The sequence below is a fragment of the Pristiophorus japonicus genome, chromosome 10, assembly GCF_044704955.1.
Source record: "Pristiophorus japonicus isolate sPriJap1 chromosome 10, sPriJap1.hap1, whole genome shotgun sequence".
In the NCBI taxonomy this organism is placed as follows: Eukaryota; Metazoa; Chordata; class Chondrichthyes; family Pristiophoridae; genus Pristiophorus; species Pristiophorus japonicus.
Genome location: NC_091986.1, coordinates 178,076,727 through 178,101,783, shown reverse-complemented (window position 1 = coordinate 178,101,783; position 25,057 = coordinate 178,076,727). Strand labels below are relative to the sequence as shown.

The following is a 25,057-nucleotide window of genomic DNA, read 5'->3' as shown; positions in this document are numbered from 1 at the left end:
GAAGTTTGGGAGCTGGAACGTCAGGACCCTCATGGAATGCCTAAGAAGAACAGCAACTTCATGCCCTTACATTGATTTCATTGTTGAGTTGACAAGCAAGGTACCGCTATAGCGCAGGCTGTGGAGGAGGAGGGTAACACAGACCGCAACATCCCGATTTCCGTGTTTCCATGTGCGTACTCCAGAATTTGCTGTCTGATTTACTCCATAACTGTGAGCGCTGTTAGCCTCACCGTTATTCTCACCGCAAAGTCTGGACCAATAGGTTGCTATTGCTTTTAAAAGTTATGGGTAAAACCAACAAACAAGTGTCATATTTGCCACACTATGAATGGACCTAGGTTTTTCTCAGCATGAAGAGCAGCAGGTCACATTTGTTTTCAGCAATGCTTAGGCAAGAAAAGCATCGATCTCAGTGATAGAGAAGGTGGGAAGTGAAATTCATTAGTTGTGCTCAAAGTATTTAAACTTGCTGTACTGAGGATAGAGGTGTAGCTGAATCAGAGAAGAAAATTGTTTAAAAATAACAGTCTCAGTACTGTGTGAAGGAAATGGAGTTTGTGGCAGGTTCCGAGAACGATGGCTTCAGTCTTAATGTTCAGCTGAAAGAAGTTGTGACTCAATCACGACAATGTCGGACGGGTGCTCAGATTGAAAAAGAGATCTGTTGTGACATCAGGACACAAAAGGCAGGTCTCCATTACAAGAAATTACAGGAATGCCTAACCCTTGGATTAATCACATCAGGACAGTTCATTTCAATGCCTCATACTGTTGAACTTGGTAACTCAAACATATCTGGCACTCACTGTTTAAACAGAAGAATTCAAATGGAAAATTGATCAATTATTTTTACTCACAGGCACCTAATGTCCTTTAACTGCCCATGGTACAGGTTAGGTAAAGATCAATTAACTTGCAGATGACGCAGGAAAACCCTTTCTTATTAGAGTTCCTTCTGTTGTGTATCTGTAAAGCATGCACTCCCATGTTCCGCCACCAGGGAGCTCATTCCCTGAAGTCCCAAGGGATCCCAGCATCCCTTGGGAACACTGTATATAAGCTGGCCTCTAAGGTCTGTTCCTCACTCTGGAGTGTCTTATTAAAGACTGAGGTCACTGTTACTTTATCCTCCCTGTGTGAAGCCTCATCTGTGTTAGGAACACAATAACTGGCGATGAGTATACGAATCCAACGCAAAGATGCAGCAAACTGTGGGCATCCTGGAGAAGTTCTCGGAGGGTGAGGACTGGGAAGCCTATGTCGAATGGCTAGACCAGTACTTTGTAGCCAACGAGCTGGACGGAGAAGGAAGCGCTGCAAAAAGGAGAGCGGTCCTCCTCACAGTCTGCGGGGCACCGACCTACAGCCTGATGAAGAATCTTCTGGCTCCGGTGAAACCCACAGATAAGTCGCATGAGGAGCTGTGTACACTGGTTTGGGAGCATCTTAACCTGAGGGAAAGCGTGCGAGGTATCGGTTCTACACGTGCCAGCGATCTGAAGGCCAGGAAGTGGCGAGCTACATCGCTGAGTTAAGGCGAATTGCAGGACAATGTGAGTTTGATGGCTACCTAGAGCAAATGCTCAGAGACATTTTTGTACTGGGCATTGGCCAAGAGACCATTCTACGAAAACTTTTGACTGTAGAGACACAGACCCTCAGTAAGGCCATTGCGATAGCACAGGTGTTTATGTCCACCAGTGATAATACCAAACAAATCTCTCAGCACACAAGTGCGAGCAATGTTCATAAATTAACTGGAACTGTGTTTGCGAGCAGAAATGTACAAGGCAGAACCCACGAGTCTGCAACTGCCAGCATGCCTCAGGTGACCCAGAGTCACTCAGAGATGACTCAGAGTCCGCAACAAAGGATGAATGCAAGGCAATTCATACATTGTTGGCATTGTAGAGGCTTCCATTCAGCCTATTCATGCCGCTTCAAAGGGTATGATTGCAAGAGCTGTAGAACAATGGGGCACCTCCAACGAGCTTGCAGACGAGCTGCTAGCTCTGCAAAACCTGCTAACCACCACGTGGCAGAGGAAGATCGGTCCATGGTGGATCAAAGCAATTTCGAGCCTGAGAGAGAGGAGGCAGATGCTGAAGTACACGGGGTGCACACATTTTCGATGAAATGTCCACCTATAATGACAAATGTAAAATTGAATGGCTTACCCATAGCCATGGAACTGGACACTGGCACTAGCCAATCCATCATGAGTAAAAAGATGTTTGAGAGACTGTGGTGCAACAAGGCACTCAGACCAGCCCTGAGCCCCATCCACACGAAGCTGAGAACGTACACCAAAGAGCTTATCACTGTCCTGGGCAGCGCCATGGTCAAAGTCACCTACGAGGGCACGGTGCACGAACTGCCACTCTGGATTGTCCCGGGCGATGGCCCCACACTGCTTGGAAGGAGCTGGCTGGGCAAAATCAGCTGGAACTGGGATGACATCCGAGCGCTATCACATGTCGATGAGGCCTCATGTACCCAGGTTCTTAACAAATTTCCTTCCCTTTTTGAGCCAGGCATTGGAAACTTTTCCGGGGCGATGGTGCAGATCCACTTGGTCCCAGAGGCACGACCCATTCACTACAAGGCGCAAGCGATACCTCACATGATGAGGGAGAGAGTGGAAATCGAACTGGACAGGCTGCAACGCGAGGGCATCATCTCCCCAGTGGAATTCAGCGAGTGGGCCAGCCCGATTGTTCCAGTACTCAAAAGTGATGGCACGGTCAGGATTTGCAGCGATTATAAAGTAACTATTAATCATTTCTCGCTACAGGACCAATACCCGCTACCTAAGGCAGATGACCTATTTGCGATGCTGGCAGGAGGCAAGACGTTCACCTAGCTCGACCTGACTTCGGCCTACTGACGCAGGAGCTGGAGGAGTCTTCGAAGGGCCTCACTTGCATCAACACGCACAAGGGACTGTTCATCTACAACAGATGCCCGTTTGGAATTCGGTGGACTGCAGCGATCTTCCAAGTAACATGGAGAGCCTACTCAAGTCGATACCACGCACGGTGGTTTTTCAGGACGATATATTGGTCATGGGTCCGGACACCGTCGAACACCTACAAAACCTGGAGGAGGTCCTCTTGCGACTGGATCGCGTAGGGCTGTGGCTGAAGAGGTCGAAATGCATCTTCATGGCAACAGAAGTGGAGTTTTTGGGGAGAAAGATTGAGGCGGACGGCATTTGGTCCACAGACGCCAAGACAGAGGCTATCAGGAATGTGCCCAGGCCACAGAACGTCACGCAGCTGCGGTCGTTCCTGGGACTCCTCAACTATTTTGGTAACTTCCTACCGGGGTTAAGCACCACTCTTAGAGCCCCCACATGTGTTATTGCATAAAGGTGAGAACTGGGTATGGGGAAAAAAACAAGTCATTGCTTTTGAGAAAGGCAGAAACATTGTTCCAACAAGCTGCTTGTATTGTATATCCCGTGTAAAAGACTTGTGCTAGCATGTGATGCGTCGTCGTACGGAGCCGGGTGTGTATTACAACAAGCTAACGTTGTGGGGAAGTTGCAACCTTGTCTAAGGCCGAGAGGGCCTACAGCATGATTGAGAAGAGGCATTAGTGTGTCTGTTCGAGGTAAAGAAAATGCATCAGTACCTGTTTGGCCTCAAATTTGAGATGGAAACCGATCACAAGCCCCTCATATCCCTGTTCGCTGAAAACAAGGGGATAAATACTAATGCCTCAGCCCGCATACAAAGGTGGGCACTCGTGCTATCAGCGTATAACTATACCATCCGCCACAGGCCAGGCACCGAGAACTGTGCGGATGCTCTCAGTTGGCTATCATTGCCCACCACGGGAGTGGAAATGGCGCAGCCTGCAAACTTGTTGATGGTGGTGCAGCCCGCAGACTTATTGATGGTCATGGAAGCGTTTGAAAATGGCGTCACAGCCCGCCAGATTAGGACTTGGACCAGCCAAGATCCTCAGCTGTCGCTAGTAAAAACTGTGTACTGCATGGGAGCTGGGCCAGCATCCCCGTTGAAATGCAAGAGCCAATCAAGCCGTTCCAGCAGAGAAAGGACGAGCTATCCATTCAGGCAGACTGCCTGTTGTGGCGTAACCATGTAGTGCTACCAAAAAAGGGCAGGGAGACGTTCATCTCAGATCTTGACAGCACACACCCGGGTATAGTAATGATGAAAGTGTTTACCAAATCCCACGTGTGGTGGCCCGGTATCGACTCTGACTTAGAATACTGTGTTCGACAATGCAGTGTATGTGCTCAGTTGAGCAACGCGCCCAGAGAGGCACCACTAAGTTTGTGATCCTGGCCCTCCAGACCATGGTCGAGGATCCATGTCGACTAATCGGGCCCGTTTCTCGGTAAAATGTTCCTGGTGGTGGTGGATGCTTTTTCAAAATGGATTGATTGTGAAATAATGTTGGGAAGCACCGCCATCGCCACCATTGAAAGCCTGAGGGCCATGTTTGCAACCCACGGCCTGCCTGACATACTGGTCAGTGACAACGAGCCAAGTTTCACCAGACCGAATTTAAAGAATTCATGACCTGCAATGGGATCAAACATGTCACCTCGGCCCCATTTAAACCAGCCTCCAATGGGCAGGCAGAGCGGGCAGTATAAACAATCAAATAGAGCCTTAATGAGTCACATAAGGCTCACTCCAAACCCGCCTGACCTGAGTACTGCTCAGCTACCGCACGAGATCCCACTCGCTTACAGTGGTGCCCCCGGCTGAGCTACTCATGAAAAGGACACTTAAAACCAGACTCTCGCTGTTTCACCCCAACCTGCATGATCACGTAGAGAGCAGGCGGCAGCAACAAAATGTAAACGTTGGTCGCGCCACTGTGTCACGGGAAATTGATCTGAATGACCCTGTGTATGTGCTAAACTATGGACATGGTCCCAAGTGGATCGCGGGAACGGTGATAGCTAAAGAAGGGAATAGGGTGTTTGTAGTCAAACGAGACAATGGACAAATTTGCAGAAAGCACCTGGACCAAACGAGGCTGCGGTTCACAGACTGCCCTGAACAACCCACAGCAGACACCACCTTTTTCGAGCCCACAACACACACCCAAAGGATCAACGACACCACGCCGTACCAGAAAATCGAATCCATCATGCCCAACAGCCCAGCAAGGCTAGGCTCACCTAGCAGTGCTGCAGGGTCAACAACATGCCAGCCCAGCGAGGGCACAGCCAACACACCAGAACAGACATTTGTACCAAGGCAGTCCACCAGGGAAAGAAAGGCTTCCGAACGCCTCACCTTGTAAATACATGGTATTTACAGGTTTACATATATAACACTAATGTTCAGCTGAAAGAAGTTGTGACTCATTCACGACAATGTTGGACGGGTGCTCAGATTGAAAAAGAGACCTGTTGTGACATCAGGACACAAAAGACAGGTCTCCATTACAAGAAATTTAAGGAATGCCCAACCCTTGGATTAATCACGTCAGTACAGTTCATTTCACTGCCTTATATTGTTGGACTTGGTAACTCAAACATATCTGGCACTCATTGTTTAAACAGAAGTATTCAAAAGGAACATAAGAACATAAGAATTAGGAACAGGAGTAGGCCATCTAGCCCCTTGAGCCTGCTCCGCCATTCAACAAGATCATGGCTGATCTGGCCGTGGACTCAGCTCCACTTACCCGCCCGCTCCCCATATCCCTTAATTCCCTTATTGGTTAAAAATCTATCTATCTGTGATTTGAATACATTCAATGAACTAGCCTCACCTGCTTCAGGCAGAGAATTCCACAGATTCACAACCCTCTGGGAGAAGAAATACCTTCTCGACTCGGTTTTAAATTGGCTCCCCCGTATTTTGAGGCTGTGCCCCCTAGTTCTAGTCTCCCCGACCAGTGGAAACAACCTCTCTGCCTCTATCTTGTCTATCCCTTTCATTATTTTAAATGTTTCTATAAGATCACCCCTCATCCTTCTAAACTCCAACGAGTAAAGACCCAGTCTACTCAATCTATCATCATAAGGTAACCCCCTCATCTCCGGAATCAGCCAAGTGAATCGTCTCTGTACCCCTTCCAAAGCTAGTATATCCTTCCTTAAGTAAGGTGACCAAAACTGCACGCAGTATTCCAGGTGCGGCCTCACCAATACCCTGTGCAGTTATAGCAGGACCTCCCTGCTTTTGTACTCCATCCCTCTCGCAATGAAGGCCAACATTCCATTCGCCTTCCCGATTACCTGCTGCACCTGCAAACTAACTTTTTGGGATTCATGCACAAGGACCCCCAGGTCCCTCTGCACCGCAGCATGTTGTAATTTCTCTCCATTCAAATAATATTCCCTTTTACTGTTTTATTTTCAAGGTGGATGACCTCACATTTTCCGACATTGTATTCCATCTGCCAAACCTTAGCCCATTCGCTTAACCTATCTAAATCTCTTTGCAGCCTCTCTGTGTCCTCTACACAACCCGCTAATCTTTGTGTCATCTGCAAATTTTGTTACACTACACTCTGTCCCCTCTTCCAGGTCATCTATATATATTGTAAACACCCTTAATGTATATTGCAACGGCCTTAATATTCGTGCAGACTCAAAAATAAATAATTGCATATTAATCATGCTAGTGAACCCTCCAGTAAGCTTTGTGTTGGAATACAGGACTTCAAAAAGATTAACCTATTCTAACGTGCACTGAAACATTAGCACTATATTAGTGCACTAACGCATCCATGCATTTATTAAAGAGCAGTGAATATTTTCCAAACGAAACTATGCTGCACTTTCCTTCCCAACTCCAGGAGCTGTGCTCTAGCCTGGCTTCCCCATCCCCTATTGCTTCACATTTACAAATACAGGTGTGCGTCGAAAATTCGGAGTTCCAGAATCCAGAATGTTCCGGAATCCGGACTCTGGACCGATCGGTGGCAGAGTCATCCGGAATCCGTAAAATGCTCCAGAATCCAGACCCGCCGACCCTGCCGACCTTGGGGCCCCGGCGACGCTCGACCTCGGGCCTTGCCTCTCCACCGCTCGCCTTGCCCGCATGCACAGTCCTTACCTCTGGGCTTCCTCGCTGGCCCGTCCAAACACCCCCTCTGCGACGGGGTTGGCCGGCCCGAACAGTTCGTAGGGGCCTCACCCGAACACCTCCTGCACGGCGGGGCCTGCCAGCCTGAACAGCTCCTGCACAGCGGGGACCTGCTAGAACAGCTCCTCGGCGGGGCCTGCCCAAACAGATCCTCTTTGGCGGGGCCTGCCCAAACAGCTCCTCCCTGGAGGGGCTCCGCCCAAACACCTCCTCCTTGGCGGGGCCCACCCAAACAGCTCCTGCACGGTGGAGCCTGCCCGAACAGCTCCTTGATGGTGGGGCCCCGCCCGAACACATCCTGCATGGTGGGGCGCGCCTGAACACCTCCTCCACGGCGGGGCCCGCCAGCCCAAACAGCTCCTCGATAATGGGGCCCCGCCCAAACATCTCCAGCACAACGGGGCCTACCGGCCCGAACAGCTCCTCGGCGGGGCCCCGCCTGAACATGTCCTCTTCAGCGGGGGCCGCCCGAACACCTCCTCTTCAGTGGGACCCGCCCGAACACCTCCTCCACGGCGGGGCCCGCCAGCCTGAACACCTCCTCCACGGCGGGGCCCGCCAGCCTGAACACCTCCTCCACGGCGGGGCCCGCCAGCCTGAACACCTCCTCCACGGCGGGGCCCGCCAGCCTGAACACCTCCTCCACGGCGGGGCCCGCCAGCCCAAACAGCTTCTCAATAGTGGGGCCCCGTCCAAACATCTCCAGCACAACGGGGCCTACCGGCCCGAACAGCTCCTCGGCGGGGCCCCGCCTGAACATGTCCTCTTCAGCGGGGACTGCCTGAACACCTCCTCTTCAGTGGGACCCACTCGAACACCTCTTGCACAGCGAGGCCCGCCCGAACACCACCTCTTCGGCGGGGCTCTGCCCGAACCCCTCCTCCTTGGCGGGGCCCGCACTAACAGCTCCTCGACGGCGGGACCCACCCAAACCCCTCCTCTTCGGCGGGGCCCTGCCCAACGACCTCATTTATGGGGCCGGCGGTATGAACGGCTCCTCGGCAGGGACCCCCCCCCCCTTTCTGACGGTCCGAAATCCGGAAATATCCAAACCTGGGTTCGGGTATTTCTGGATTTGTGACGTCAGAAAGATGATCGAAAGTCTGGAAAAACCCGGAATCTGGAACGGCCTCGGTCTCGAGGGTTCCAGATTCTCGACGCTGCACCTGTATCACACAATTTCATCCAGTATATTCTCATCACCAATCACAACCAGATTATGGACCTTAACTGTACAAGAATATGGGCAGTATAATGAACAGTTACAAATATCAAATTTAAGGTAGCAGGAATATGAAATAATTTATAACGCCAAAACAATGCATTAGATACGTCCCTATGAGAACTGAACAGTTTGTAATCATTACCTGTGCACATACTTTAACCACACCTAACTGGAATAGTAATGGCATATGATTCTAACTTTCTACACTCACTCTGATAATAGCTATTTAGCAAACACTCAATCCTTCCATTAGAAAAATTAGTAATGCAGATAATCTAATCTCCTGGAAGGCAACTTTTGTACCAGTTATCTCCAAAATAAAATACCCTTTTATGGGGCTGCAAATCCTGTAACAATGCTAACAAACAGACTAGAATACTTCACTCAACTCAAACCATTGATACAACCAGCTTACCCCACAGTGCAGCACTTCAGGCACAGACCCAGTCACACCTTGCAAACCAGAATTGTCTTGTGAAAACAAAACATTAACCACATCTGGAAACATTCTGGGCCAAGGGTCAGGGGCCATGCTCTTGGGAGGTGTAACTGAAAGATTCTGAGGGCAAGAAAAATGCTTGAAAAATAAAATAGTAGAGTTATTAAAAAAATACATTCCACATGATTCGGAGCACTAACACGAACCCAGTGTTTGAATTGGTAACACTGGCAGGTATAATGTACCACGTACCACACAGAGGTTCTGCTCATTTCAAACCCCCCCCCCTAAGCCCACCTTTCTGGTTTACAAACCTTGCTTGAACCTTACAGGTAAACCTTAGTTTCATTGCATTCTTCCTTACCATGCCAATTTTCTCTTAATTTCCTTGATTCTGTTTTCTGTCCCACATCATTAACTTGTACATGACCTTCAAACTCTCGACTATCTTTCAGCAGGAAAGCAACAGAATTGGATGTTGAGCATATTTCTGATCAACTGTACTTTTTATAGACCTGAGTCCACACATTACTATCTTAACCTGGTGCAGTACTCATTCAGGTGGTTTTCTGAACCCTTCTTTGTGCACATAATTTGTTTTGGAATCAGTTTCACAATCCAATAAAAGCAGGTTTATTACAAACTCTTGTGGACTGATCCTTTTAAAATCACAGGTTGACAGGCTCTGTTGTGGACAACCAAGTGCTTGGCTCTTCGGTTTCACAAGGGTGAAGATGTTTTGTTTTCTATTGAAAAACCTCCCAAAGATACAATTTAAGAAAATGCTGAGTTTAACTTAGAAAGCAATTGATCTGAATTTCACACACAAATCAAAGCTGAGACTCTGAAAGCTCAACACATACTGTAAATGAACCTAAGAAATCGGAGCAGGAGTAGGCCATTTGGCCCCTCGAGTCTGCTCCACCATTTAATAAGATCATGGCTGATCTGATCTTGGGCTGAGCTCCACTTCCCTACATGTTCCCCAAATCCCTTCACTCCCTTATCGATTAAAAATCTGTCTATCTCCACCTTAAATATAATCAATGACCCAGCCTCCACAGCTCTCTGGGGCAGAGAATTCCACAGATTTATAAACTTCTGAGAGAAGAAATTCCTCCTCATCTCAGTTCTAAATGGGCAACCCCTTATTCTTAAACTATGCTCTCTAGTTCTAGATTCACCCACGAGTGGAAACATTCTCTCAAACATCCTCTCTGCATCTACCTTGTTGAGCATCCTCAGTATGTTACATGTTTCAATAAGATCACCTCGCATTCTTCTAAACTCCAGTGAGTATACGCCCAACCTGCTCAACCTTTCTTCATAAGTCAACCCCTTCATCTCAGGAATCAACCTAGTGAACCTTCTCTGAACTGCCTCCAATGCAAGTATATCCCTCCTTAAATAAGGACACCAAAACTGTGCACAGTACTGCAGGTGTGGCCTCACCAATACCCTATACATTTGTAGCAGAACTTCCCTGCTTTTATACTCCATCCCCCTTGCAATAAAGGACAACATTCCATTTGCCTTCCTGATCACTTGCTGTATCTGCATACTAACTTTTTGTGTTTCATGCACAGGGACCCCCAGGTCCCTCTGTAGTGCAGCATTTGTAATCTATTTCCATTTAAATAATAATCTACTTTTTTATTTTTCCTGCCAAAGTGGATAACCTCACCTTTTCCTCCATCTGGCAAATGTTTGCCCACTCACTTAGCCTGTCTATATCCCTTTGCAGATTCTTTGGGCCCGAAATTCACCGTCCCCGAAGGGTTGGCTACCGCGGAGTTTGGGCGGTCGATCGAAAAAATCAATGGGTACTTTTCCCTCCTCGAGCCATATTCAGCTCGGAGAGGATTTGAGCGGTGTTCACTTCCGCGGGAAACGGCACTGTGAAGCCGCTGTAAAGGTGTGTTTCCAGTGGAGAGGGAAGCAGTGTGCAGGCCGCTGAAAAGCCACCAGGACCGCAAAATTCACCGAGGAAAAAGTAGGACTTTTCCCGGCAGTGCCCTCACGATGTTTTTGATGCGGTGCTTGAACGCGACACCGCTGGGACCTTTTGGTAGTTAAATAGTTTTAGTACTTATTAGTGTTTTTATTTCATTTTCCAGCATCCGCAGTATTTATCTTTTGATATAGTTTTATTAAGTATTAGTGTTTTTATTTCATTTTCCAGCATCCGCAGTATTTATCTTTTCATATAGTTTTATTCAATATTCGTGTTTTTATTTCATTTTCCATGGTCTGCAGTATTTAGCTTTTAATATAGTTTTATTAATTGTTTTGGCTCCATTAAACTTGCTGAGTGCTGCTCAGAGGTTTGCACACAGCCCTGTACTTTTGTACAACTTTCAGGTCTGCCTCTTTAGTGGAGTCCTGTGGGCTGCAGAGACCTGCTTGGCAGGGTTCACCCTGAGGATGGGAGGAGTGTTGGAAGAGCGACACCTGGTCAGAAGTAGGGCGGCACGCAGGAGAAGGTGTCGACATCAGCACCGTGCAGACAGGCAACGAATAAGAGAGGCAGCAGCCATGATTTGTTCATTCTGCGCCAGACCAGTGTGTCCGCCATCTTCACCAGTCCGAATCAGGATTGCGGTTGGCTGCTTGGGCACAAGGGATATCCCCTGTCCACTTGGCTGCTCACTCCTCTGTGGAACCCCAGGACAGCGCCAGACCATGCATACAATGATGCTCATTGTGCCACCAGATGCATCATCGAGCAGTGCATAGGCATCCTTAAGCAGAGGTTCCGGTATCTGGACCGCTTTGGTGGCACCTTACAGTACTCTCCTCAACGGGTCTCCATCATCATCGTGGTGGTCTGCTGCATGCTGCACAATCTGGCCAGCAGGAGGGGACAGCCGCTGAGGTCGAGCCAGCAGTACCTCCTGAGGAGGAGGAGGAGGTGCAGGAAGAGGAGGAGGATCCCTGTTGCACCAGAGCTAGGAGGCGTTGACCCATCGCCACCCTGGAAGGACCAAGTGCAGACTGGCCAGCACACTACTGGGAGGGTGCGTCCTCATATATATGGAGGTGCCTGACACCTCCCCTGCAATCTCCCTCCATGCATTATGTACTGCCTATCTGCCAGGTCTCCCCACGTCAGGAAACAGTACACTACTTCTGTCCGCCACACCGTCCATCAGTGTCTCCAGCTCCATATCAGTTAACCTGTTGGCTCTCCTTGCACCTCTTACACCAGCCATCCTTCCAAACTCCTTCCAATCTCCTCCCCCCCTCAGGGCCTTGCTGCAAACCCTGGCCTTCATCCCTTCATCCAAGTCATTAATATAGATTGTAAATAGTTGAGACCCCAGCACTAATCCCTGTGGCACCCCACTAGTTACCATTTGCCAACCAGAAAATGACTCATTTTTACCGACTCTCTGATTGAGTCGAGAGCCAAGACGTAAAGCTCTATCAAGAGCTTAGTGCAAAATTCCACTGTAGCTCAAGGTGGAGAAGGATGCAAAGCTTACATAACTACGTCCCAGAACCTAGCCTCCAGCTGTTGTATTTAATTTGCAGGACAAGGTATCTTTGGTTCTGTTGCAAGGGTTGAAATTGGTGTTGCCCCGGTCTGGCTCAGTTTCTTTGAACATGAATGAAAAATCTAAAAGCTAAATTCTGTCAAGCTACATTTTTTATGCATTTCATCAATGTCCATCACCACCAGTTGCTAGTGATGCTGTTAGGATTGCAGCTGGTATTCCTGCTCTCTATTACTCCATTTCTCCTTCTCCGTGGTAGCATTGTTCTGGCAAAAAAAGGTCACACGAAGTATCTTCACATACCAAGAATCGTTGTAAAGTTGATCTTGTACTTCATGCCAAAACAGGATTACTTCTAAATGTTTTGGATTCAACCAATGAGAATCCAAGGTAAGACTAGAGATTTCAATTGCAATAGTGCAGATAATCGTCGTGGTCTGCTGCATGCTGCACAACCTGCCCATCATGAGGGTATAGCCACTGGAGGTCGAGCCAGCAGTACTACCTGAGGAGGAGGAGGTGGTGCAGGAAGAGGAGGAGGATCTCCCTGTTGTCAGCCACTGGGAAAGTCATCGCTAGAATCCTCCTCAACAATCTTTTTCCTGTGGCTGAGAAGCTCCTCCTGGAGTCAGTGAGGATTCCGTCCACTACGGGGTACAACGGACATGATCTTTATGGCGCGACAACTGTAAGAGATATGCAGGGAACAGCACCAACCCTTGTACAGGCCTTCTTTGACCTTACAAAGGCCTTTGACACTGTTAATTGCAAGGGACTATGGAGCATCTTCCTCTGTTTCGGCTGCCCCCAAAAGTTTGTCACCATCCTCCGTCTGCTCCACGACGACATGCAAGCCATGATCCTGACCAATGAATCCACCACAGACTCAATCAATGTCCGGACCGGGGTCAAACAGGGCTGCATCATTGTGCCAATCATCGCCTCGATCTTCCTCGCTGCAATGTTCCACCTCACACTCAACAAGCTCCCCGCTGGAGTGGAACTAAACTATAGAACCAGTGGGAACCTGTTCAACCTTCGTCACCTCCAGGCCAGATCCAAGAGCGTCCCATCCTCTGTCGTCGAACTTCAGTACGCAGACGACGCTTGTGTCTGCGCGCATTCAGAGGCTGAACTCCAAGTCATCGTCAACATCTTCACTGAGGAGTACGAAAGCATGGACCTTATACTAAACATCCGTAAGACAAAGGTTCTCCACCAACCTGACCCCGCCACACAGCACTGCCCCCCCACCCCCCCCCAGTCATCAAGATCCACGGTGCGGCCCTGGACAATGTGGACTACTTCCCATACCTCAGGAGCCTATTATCAGCAAGGGCAGACATCGATGACAAGGTTCAACACCACCTCCAGTGCGCCAGCGCAGCCTTCAGCCACCTGAGGAAGAGAGTGTTCAAAGATCAGGCCCTCAAATCTGGCACCAAACTTACGGTCTACAGGGCTGTAGTGATACCCGTCCTCCTGTATGGCTCAAAGATGTGGACCACAGACAGTAGACACCTCAAATCGCTGGAGAAATACCACCAACGATGTCTCCGCAAGATCCTGCAAATCCCTGGGAGGACAGATGCACCAACGTCAGTGTTTTCGATCAGGCCAACATCTCCAGCATCGAAGCATTGACCACACTCAACCAGCTCTGTTGGGTGGGCCATACTGTTCGTATGCCTGACAAAAGATTCCAAAAGCAAGCGCTCTACTCGGAACTCCTACACGACAAGCGAACCCCAGGTGGGCAGAGGAAACGTTTCAAGGACACCCTCAAAGCCTCCTTGATTAAGTGCAACATCCCCACCGACACCTGGGAGTCCCTGACCAAAAACTGCCCAAAGTGGAGGAAGAGCATCCGGGAGGGCGCTGAGCACCTCGGGTCTCGTTGCCGAGAGCATGCAGAAAACAAGCGCAGGCAGTGGAAGGAGCGTGCAGCAAACCAGACTCCCCATCCACCCTGTCTGTCCCACCTGTGACAGAGACTGTAATTCCCGTATTGGACTATTCAGTCACCTGAGAACTCACTTTTAGAGTGAAAGCAAGTCTTCCTCGCTTTCGAGGGACTGCCTATGATGAGTGCAGATAAACTATTTTGAATATATACAGAGTCCTATGTATACACGGACACTGTCCAGCGCAAAAATGCCATTGACTTGCATTTAAAAAAGAATGCAAGGTGGTCACATTTGGTTCTGCAATAGTTTAAAAGTGAACTTGGCCTGTGAGTTACAGGAAACCAAGAGTGTACAATCATCATCATCATAGGCAGAGACACAATACTAACACTTGTTTTCACTACTGGTAAGCAGGGCCTACACATACAAACACATCCAGAATAAACTAGGTTCATCAAACTCCATTTGAACTGTACATCAAATACATCAAAGCATTTAAAGATGTTCAATGTAGAAAAGGAATGCAAGGAAACAAAAAAAAACAACACAGGTATAAATGCTGGGCAAACCAGGTTTTGTTTCAAGTATTCTCAGAGACAACTAGTTTTAGTCTTCTAGACTATGGAATGCAGTTTGCATGTCTTCAAAAAGTTGCACGAAGTCAGCTTTGAGTTTTGCCTCTCCATCCTTTACTGGGTCCTGGAAGAAAAGCACACACATATCAATATATGCCTTCCAGACCAAAAGACATATTTGCATTGCAAGTGGCATGCCATTGCAACAAGCGAGGTCACGTTTAATATCGCATTCACTGTTCAATCATTTGTGAATAGCTTTAGGAGGCCCCGAGATTGTGAGTGGCGCTACGTAACTGCAAATTCTGTCTTCAAAAGGGACACAGTGTCAGCTGTGGCTCAGTGCGTGGCACTCTCACCTGAGTCAGAAGGTTGTGGGTTCAAATCCCTGGAGTGGGATTTGAGCACAAAAAATCTAGGCTGACACTCCAATGCAAAGCTTAGGGAGCACTGCACTGTCGGAGGTGGCGTCTTTCGGATGAGACGTTACACTGAAGTCCCGCCTGCTCTCTCAATTTGTACTAGGTCTCCCTTCTGCGCACATGTCTCCTGATGCATGCACAAAAGCGAGAGTTAGGACAAATATCACTGACTCTGCCACCCACCGCAATTCCCACTAACCCTTTTCTGCACATGCATCCTTCTCTCCATTCCAAACCCCCACCCCATTCATTCCCAAACCGCTGACCTCCGAGCGGGCCGCAAGCCCCAAGCCACCCACAGCGCCACAAGCCTCGAGTGGGCCACGGGCCCCGAGCCACCCGCAGTGCTGTGAGCCTCGAGTGGGCCCCGAGCCACCCGCAACGCCGCAAACCACTGAGCCGGGAGAGAGAGAAGCAGGTTGGCGGGGAGAGAGAGATGCGGGGCAGCCAGGAGCAGTTCATTTCTCAGGGGAAAGGGAGAGACACGGAGTGGGGGGGGGGGGGGGGAGGGGGGGAGGGGAGAGAGAGAGCCTGGGGCAGAGCGGGGCGGGGGAGTGGTGGAGAAACATAGGTCTGAGTGGGGATTGTAGGGGGGAGGGGATGGATTACATTCTTCCAACCCCCTGGTGCGCGCAAGCTTGGTGCATGTGTTACAAGGGACATCATTGGGGTGGATGAAATCCAGAAGTCACAACCCTGTTACTATTCACTTCATACCCAATAAACCTGTTAACAAGCCACACACATGGCAGGGGAGATAAGCACTTGCTCTTGGGTAAGGGTCTTCAGCTGGGGGGGGAATGTACTTACGCTGGGGTAAGGGACTTCGGCTGTGGGAGGCAGCACATGTACTGGGGTAAGGGTCTTCATCTGGCGGAGGCAGGACTTGCGCTGGTGTAAAAGGACTTCAGTTGGGGGAAGGATGCACTTGTGCTGGGGTAAGGGACTTCGGCTGGAACTTGGTGGCTTTGAGGGAGATCTAGCCTCCGTGGCTTCTGAAGTCAAAATGAATCGAATTGCAAATTGGAAAATCAGTCAGAACTTGGACTGGGTGGTTCCACAGTTACGCATTCCAGAGGAACTTCAGGGTGTGGCTTATCCTCTAAGGGGACCAATCAGCAATAGCTCATATGAAAATGGAGAGCCAGAGAAACGGCTGCATTTTAGTTAGTACAAATAGACGCAGCCATAAAAGATCTATTTTGAAGAAGAGCAGGGGAGTTCTCCCTGGTGTCAAACCAGTTCAAACTGTCACAGGAGCATCCAGTCGTGCCCCGGTAGCTGCCCCCAAGGGAAGTGGTGTGTGGGAAATTGCACTCCGCTTCCATTGAGGAGTGGTAAGGCCAATTCTGCAGCGGGAGCAGGACTTCCATGCTTGGGGCTAAAATTCCCTGCCCTAGAAGGTTACCGCCCCCAAGAGATCTTTTATTTGATCATTAACACACAGATTAAGTAAAAACCAAATTTAACCTGTCCTGGAGCCTTCAAGTGCCTAGTGGCCAAACTGACAATCACTTGAGCAAGAGGAGAATGCGAGAAGAGGCTCAATCGATAGATTCCCTGGGAAATTCTAACCCAAGGCGGAATCATTTTCTTCCACAGTTGTGCACTCTGCTGCTCAATGATTTAAAAAATATTTGTACATGTTAATTGACTGTTTAGCTGTTTAAAAAACATAAAAAGATGATTATTGTTAGTGTGGCATGATTGACTGTTATTTTTCAATCTCACTCGTAACATTGCATTCTCAAAAATTGTATTCCCATGATTTCTTTAGCAAGTACTAATTATATTCAAGATATATTCAAAAGGGAGTTAGATGTGGTCATTACGGCTAAAGGGATCATGGGTTATGGAGAGAAAGTAGGAATGGGGTACTGAAGTGCATGATCAGCCATGATCATATTGAATGGCGGTGCAGGCTCGAAGGGCCGAATGGCCTATTCCTGCACCTATTTTCTATGTTTCTATGTTTCTATGTGTCCTGGCCAATATTTACCTCTCAATCAACATAACAATAACAGATTATCACATTGCTGTTTGTGGGAGCTTGCTTGTGCGCACATTGGCTGCCGCATTTCCTACATTACAACAGTGACTACATTTCAAAAGTAAAGTGCTTTGAGATGTCTGGTAGTCGTGAAAGGCGCTATAGAAATCCACATCTTTCGTTCTTCAAATAATTTTCGTGTGGTTGGCATGCACTAAATGAACAAACATCCCAAAACCCTCTTGTTAAGCCTCGCACAGCATGGCATTCTGGTTGGATCTACTTCTGCTTTGATTACTGTAAGTCTGCCATACTGAGCTGTTCTCCAGAAACATTGCCACAGATAGTTCGCTACACAGAACTGAAACAGCAAAGAGCAGCTCCACTTGCCCATGAATGCAAATACTATTGCTTCATAACATGAAGGCATTCTGACCTTTCACAGACTCTGTCGAGTTTCTAATAACATCTGCCTAATAAACATTACACCCATATTGTTGCACAGTAATATGGGACCTCAGACAGCGCACATCGGTAGACTGATCACGAAGGTTAAAGCCCATGGGATCCAGGGCAAAATGGCAAGTCAGATCCAAAATTGGCTCGGAGGCAGGAAGCAAATGGTAATGGTTGATGGGTGTTTTTGTGACTGGAAGGCTGTTTCCAGTGGGGTTCCGCAGGGCTCAGTGCTGGGTCCCTTGCTTTTTGTGATATACATCAATGATCTAGACTTGAATGTTTGGGGGTATGATTAAGAAGTTTGCAGATGATACCAAAATCGGCTGTTTGGTTGATAATGAAGAAGAAAGCTGCGGACTGCAGGAAAATATCAATCAACTGGTCAGGTGGATAGAACAGTGACAAGTAGAATTTAATCCAGAGAATTGTGAAGTAATGCATTTTGGGAAAGCGAACAAGGAAAGGGAATACACATTAAATGGTAGGATACTGAGAAGTGTAAGGAACAAAGGGATCTCGGAGTGCAAATCCACAGATCCCTGAAAGTAGCAGGCCAGGTAGATAAAGTGGTTAAGAAGGCATACGGAATGCTTGTATTCTATGCCTCGGCTAATAAGGCAAGAGCAGGGGGGTTATGTTTGAACTGTATAAAACACTGGTTAGGCCACAGCTGGAGTACAGTTCTGGTCACTGCATTATAGGAAGGACGTGATTACACTGGAGAGGGTACAGAGGATGTTGCCTCGAGTGGAGAATCTAAGCTATGAGGACAGATTGGATAGGCTGGATTTGTTTTCATTGGAACAGAGGAGGCAGAGGGGAGAGCTCATTGAGCTGTATAAAATTATGAGGGGCCTAGATATATGATACAAAGGATGAAACTGAGTACTGTGAACAATGAGCAAGTGTGACCTTAGCTCCTTTAGTAAGACTCCAGAGTGCAGGTACCTCGTGGGTGGCCTGCTTATATACAGTGCTCCCAAGGGATGCTGGGATCCCTTGGGACTCCAACAGATAGGCCCTCTGGTGGTGGTGTGATACAGGTTGCAAAGGGTTAAATACATAACATCACTCCCTCATAAAGTTAATAGTACTATTATTTACAAGGTGAGACGATCTGGGGCTTTTCGCTCCCTTGTCCATCGTCTCGGTACAAATGCGGGTGTGGGTGAGTTGGTCAGTTCTTCACTGGGCTGCTGGGCAGCCGACCTTGCCGGGCTGCTGGGGATGGTGAGTTCGGCTTCGTGGTCAACTATGATGTCAGTTTCCACTTGTGTGTGTGTTGGAGGGTCAAAGTTGGTGGTGTATTCTTTGAGTTGCTCGTAGCTGTTGGTGAACCGCAATTTGATTTGGTCCAAATGTTTTCTGCACGTTAGTCCACTGGCCAATTTGACCTGATGTACCTTACTCCCCTCTTTGGCTATGACCGTGCCAGCGAGCCATTTGGGACCATGTCCAGAATTGAGTAGAAACACAGGATCATTGACCTCAATATCGCGTGACAAATTTGCGCGGTCATGGTACATACTTTGTTGATGCCGCCTGCTCTCCACGTGAACATGGAGATCAGGGTGGACATGAGAGAGCCTTGTTTTGAGTGCCCTTTTCATGAGCAGCTCAGCTGGGGGAACCCTGGTGAGCGAGTGGTGTCTGGTTCGGTAGCTGAGCAGCACTCGGGACAGTTGAGTCTGCAGGGAGCCTTCCGACACAAGTTTCAAGTTTTGCTTGATGGTCTGAACTGCCCATTCTGCCTGGTCATTGGATGAGGGCTTGAACAGGGCAGATGTGACGTGCTTGATCCCATTGCGGGTCATGAATTTCTTGAATTCAGCATTGGTGATACACAGCCCATTGTCGCTGACTACGACATCAGGCAGGCTGTGCGTGGCAAACATGGCTCATAGGCTTTCGATGGTGGCCGTGGACGTGCTTACAGACATTATTGCACATTCAATCCATTTTGAATAAGCATCCACAACAACCAAGAGCATTTTGCCTAGAAATGGGCCCGCATAGTCCAGGTGGATCCTCGACCAGGGTTTGGAGAGCCACGGCCACAAACTTAGCGGTTCCTCTCTGGGTGCATTGCTCAGCTGAGAGCAAGTGTTGCACTGGCGCACGCATGACTCTAAATCTGAGTCGATGCTGGACCACCAGACATGGGATCTGGCTATGGCTTTCATCATTACAATGCCTGGGTGGGTGCTACGTAGGTCACGAATGAACGTTTCTCTGCCTTTCTTGGGCAAGACCACACGATTACCCCACCACAGACAGTCCGCCTGCAAGGATATTTCATCTTTGCACCTGTGGAACGGCTTAATCGCCTCCTGCGTCTCCGCAGGGACACTGGACCAGCTCCCATGGAGGACACAGTTTTTTTACCAAGAACAGTAAAGGATCCTGGCTGGTCCAGGCCCTGATCTGACAGGCTGTAACGGGTGACTTTTCGTTTTCGAATGCATCCATTACCATGAGCAAGTCCGCAGGTTGTGCCATTTCCACCCCGGTGGTAGCCGACTGAAAGCATCAGCGCAGTTCTCTGTGCCCGGTCTGTGGCGGATTACATAGTTGTATGCCGAATGCGTGAGCGCCCACCTTTGGAGGCGGGCAGAGGCATTGGTGTTAATCCCTTTGCTCTCAGAGAATAGCAATATGAGTGGCTTGTGGTCAGTTTCAAGCACAAACTTGAGGCCAAACAAGTACTGATGCATTTTTTTCACCCAGTAAACGCATGCCAGAGCCTCTTTTTCAATCATGCTGTAGGCCCTTTCGGCCTTGGATAAGCTCCTGGACGCATAAGCGACTGGTTGCAAAATCCCCGATTCATTAGCCTGCAAGACATCCGACCCCGTACGATGACAAGCTAGCACTAATCATTTACAAGGGTTATACAGCACAAGCACTTTGTTTGAACACAACAGATTTCTGGCTTTCTCAAAGGCAGCCTCTTGTGAATTCCCCCATACCCAGTGGTGCTTAACACGGGTAGGAGATTACCAAAATAGTTAAGGAGTCCCAGGAACGACCGCAGCTCCGTTACGTTACGTTCTGTGGTCTCGGCGCATTCTTGATGGCCTCCGTCTTGGCGTCGGCGGGGCTTGTTGTTGCCAGGTTAAGTTTATCTAAGGGTTAAGTCAATGGCAGGACAGCTCGGGCACGTGTTATGCTCCTCCCGTACTATGTGGGAAGTCAGGGACACTTCTGGTGTCCCTGATGACTATATGTGCAGGAAGTGCATCCGCCTGTAGCTCCTGATGGACCACGTTGCGAAACTGGAGCTGCAGGTGGATTTACTCTGGAGTATCCACGATGCTGAGAATGGCGTGAATAGCACGTTTAATGAGTTGGTCTTACCGCAGGAGAAGGGTACACAGCCAGATAGGGGATGGAAGACCAACAGGAAGAGCAGTGCAAGGAAGATAGTGCAGAGGTCCCCTGCGGTCATCCCCCTGCAAAACAGATACATCACTTTAGGTACTGTTAAGGGGGATGACTCATCAGGGGAGAGCAGCAGCAGCTAAGTCCATGGCACCATGGGTGGCTCTGCTGCACAGTAGGGCAGGAAAAAGAGTGGGAGAGCTATAGTGATAGGGGATTCAATTGTAAGGGGAATAGATAGGTGTTTCTGCAGCCGCAACCGAGACTCCAGGATGGTATGTTGCCTCCCTGGTACAAGGGTCTCGGAGCGGGTGCAGGACATTCTGAAAAGGGAGGGTGAACAGCCAGTTGTCGTGGTACATATAGGTACCAACGATATAGGTAAAAAATGGGATGAGCTCCTATGAGACGAATTTAGGGAGCTAGAAGTCAAATTAAAAAGCAGGACCTCAAAGGTAGTAATCTCAGGATTGCTACCAGTGCCACATGCTAGTCAGAGTAAGAATCGCAGGATAGCTCAGATGAATACGTGGCTTGAGCAGTGGTGCAGAAGGGAGGGATTCAAATTCTTGGGACATTGTTCTGGGGGAGGTGGGACCAGTACAAACCGGACGGTCTGCACCTGGGCAGGACCGGAACCAATGCCCCAGTGGAAGTGTTTGAGAGTGCTGTTTGGGAGGAGTTAAACTAATATGGCAGGGGGATGGGAATCTATGCAGGGAGACAGAGGGAAATAAAATGGAGACAGAAGCAAAAGCTAGAAAGGAGAATAGTAAGTGGAGGGCAGAGAAACCCAAGGCAAAAACCAAAAAGGGCCACATTACAGCAAAATTCTAAAGAGTCAAAGTGTGTTAAAAAGACAAGCCTGAAGGCTCTGTGCCTCAATGCGAGGTGTATTCGGAATAAGGTGGATGAATTAACTGCGCAGATAGAAGTTAATGGATACGATGTGATTGGCATCACGGAGACATGGCTCCAGGGTGACCAAGGCTGGGAACTCAACATACAAGGGTATTCAGCATTTAGGAAAGACAGACAGAAAGGAAAAGGAGGCGGGGTGGCGTTGCTGGTTAAAGAGGAAATCAATGCAATTGTAAGGAAGGACATTAGCTTGGATGATGTGGAATCGGTATGGGTGGAGCTGCGGAATAGCAAAGGGCAGAAAACGCTAGTGGGAGTTGTGTACAGGCCACCAAACAGTAGTCGTGAGGTTGGGGACAGCATCAAACAAGAAATAAGGGATGTGTGCAATAAAGGGCGACTTTAATCTACATATTGATTGGGCTAACCTAACTGGTAACAATGCGGTGGAGGAGGATTTCCTGGAGTGTATTAGGGATGGTTTTCTAGACCTATATATCGAGGAACCAACCAGAGAGCTGGCCTTCCTAGACTGGGTGATGTGTAATGAGAAGGGACAAATTAGCAATCTTGTTGTGCGAGGCTCCTTGGGGAAGAGTGGCCATAATATGGTAGAATTCTTTATTAAGATGGAGAGTGACACAGTTAATTCAGAAACTAGGGCCCTGAACTTAAGGAAAGGTAACTTTGATGGTATGAGGCGCGAATTGGCTAGATTAGACTGGCAAATGATACTTAAAGGATTGACGGTGGATAGGCAATGGCAAACCTTTAAAGAGCATATGGAAGAACTTCAGCAATTGTACATCCCTGTCTGGAGTAAAAATAAAACTGGGAAGGTGGCTCAACCGTGGCTAACAAATGAAATTAAGGATAGTATTAATTCCAAGGAAGACACATACAAATTAGCTAGAAAGAACAGCAAACCGGAGGACTGGGAGAATTTTAGAATTCAGCAGAGGAGGACAAAAGGTTTAATTAAGAGGGGGAAAATAGAGTATGAGAGGAAGCTTGCCAGAAACATAAAAATTGACTGCAAAAGCTTCTATAGATATGTGAAGAGAAAAAGATTAGTGAAGACAAACGTAGGTCCCTTGCAGTCAGATTCTGGTGAATTTATAATGGGGAAGAAAGAAATAGCAGACCAATTGAACACGTACTTTGGTTCTGTCTTCACAAAGGAAGACACAAATAACCTTCCGGATGTACTAGGGGACTGAGGGTCTAGTGAGAAGGAGGAACTGAAGGATCTCCTTATTAAGCGGGAAATTATGTTAGGGAAATTGATGGGATTGAAGGCTGATAAATCCTCAGGGCCTGATAGTCTACATCCCAGAGTACTTAAGGAAGTGGTCCTAGAAATAGTGGATGCATTGGTGATAATTTTCCAACAGTCTATCGACTCTGGATCAGTTCCTATGGACTGGAGGGTTGCTAATGGAACACCACTTTTTAAAAAAGGAGGGAGAGAAAACACGGGTAATTATAGACCGGTTAGCCTGACATCAGTAGTGGGGAAAATGTTGGAATCAATCATTAAGGATGAAACAGCAGCGCATTTGGAGAGCGGTGATAGGATTGGTTCAAGTCAGCATAGATTTATGAAAGGGAAATCATGCTTGACAAATCTGGAATTTTTTGAGGATGTAACTAGTAGAGTGGACAAGGGAGAACCAGTGGATGTGGTGTATTTGGACTTTCAAAAGGCTTTTGACAAGGTCCCACACAGGAGATTGGTGTGAAAAATCAAAGCGCATGGTATTGGGGGTAATGTACTGACGTGGATAGAGAACTGGTTGGCAGACAGGAAGCAGAGAGTCGGGATTAGCGGGTCCTTTTCAGAATGGCAGGCAGTGACTAGTGGAGTGCCGCAGGGCTCATTACTGGGACCCCAGCTCTTTACAATATATATTAATGATTTAGCTAATGGAATTGAGTGTAATATCTCCAAGTTTGCAGATGACACTAAACTTGGTGGCGGTGTGAGCTGTGAGGAGGACACTAAGAGGCTGCAGGGTGACTTGGACAGGTTAGGCGAGTGGGCAAATACATGGCAGATGCAGTATAATGTGGATAAATGTGAGGTTATCCATTTTGGGGGCAAAAACACGCAGGCAGAATATTATCTGAATGGCGCCAAATTAGGAAAAGGGGGGATGCAGCGAGACCTGGGTATCATGGTTCATCAGTTATTGAAAGTTGGCATGCAGGTACAGCAGGCGGTGAAAAAGGCAAATGGTATGTTGGCCTTCATAGCAAGGGGATTTGAGTATAGGAGCAGGGAAGTCTTGCTGCAGTTGTACAGGGCCTTGGTGAGGCCCCACCTGGAATAGTGTGTTCAGTTTTGGTCTCCTAATCTGAGGAAGGACGTTCTTGCTATTGAGGGAGTGCAGCGGAAGTTCACCAGACTGATTCCAGGGATGGCTGGACTGACATACGAGGAGAGACAGGATCAACTGGGCTTTTATATACTCGAGTTTAGAAGGATGAGAGGGGATTTCATAGAAACATATAGGATTCTGACAGGACTGGACAGGCTAGATGCGGGAAGAATGTTCCCGATGTTGGGGAAGTCCAGAACCAGGGCACACAGACTTAGGATAAGAGGCAGGCCGTTTAGGACTGAGATGAGGAGAAACTTCTTCACTCAGAGAGTTGTTAACCTGTGGAATTCCCTGCCGCAGAGAGTTGTTGAGGCCAGTTCATTGGATATATTCAAGAGGGAGTTAGATATGGCCCTTACGGCTAAAGGGATCAAGGGATATGGAGAGAAAGCAGGAAAGGGGTACTGAGGTGAATGATCAGCCATGATCTTATTGAATGGTGGTGCAGGCTCGAAGGGCCAAATGGCCTACTCCTGCACCTATTTTCTATGTTTCTATGTCTGATGCCGTCTGCTCAGATTCTTCTTTCCAAAAACTCGACCTCCGGCGCCAGAAAAACACACTTCGAGCATTTCAACATGAGTCCCACACGATCCAACTGACTAAGAACCTCTTCCCGATTCTTCAAGTGCTCAATGGTGTCCCGACCTGTAACCAGTATGTCGTCCTGGAAAACCATGGTGCGAGGAACCGACTTTAGCAGGCTCTCCATGTTCCATTGGAAAATTGCCGCGGCCGACCGAATCCCGAACGGGCATCTGATATAAATGAACAGACCTTTGTGCGTGTTGATACAGATGAGGCCTTTCGAAGATTCCTCCAGCTCCTA

General features: G+C 48.2%; 1 pseudogene; it reads right to left on the bottom strand.

Moving 5' to 3' along the window:
* Positions 1–14,762: 14,762 nt before the first annotated feature.
* Positions 14,763–25,057, bottom strand: part of LOC139274647 (V-type proton ATPase catalytic subunit A-like) — a 61,323-nt pseudogene continuing 51,028 nt past the window's right edge.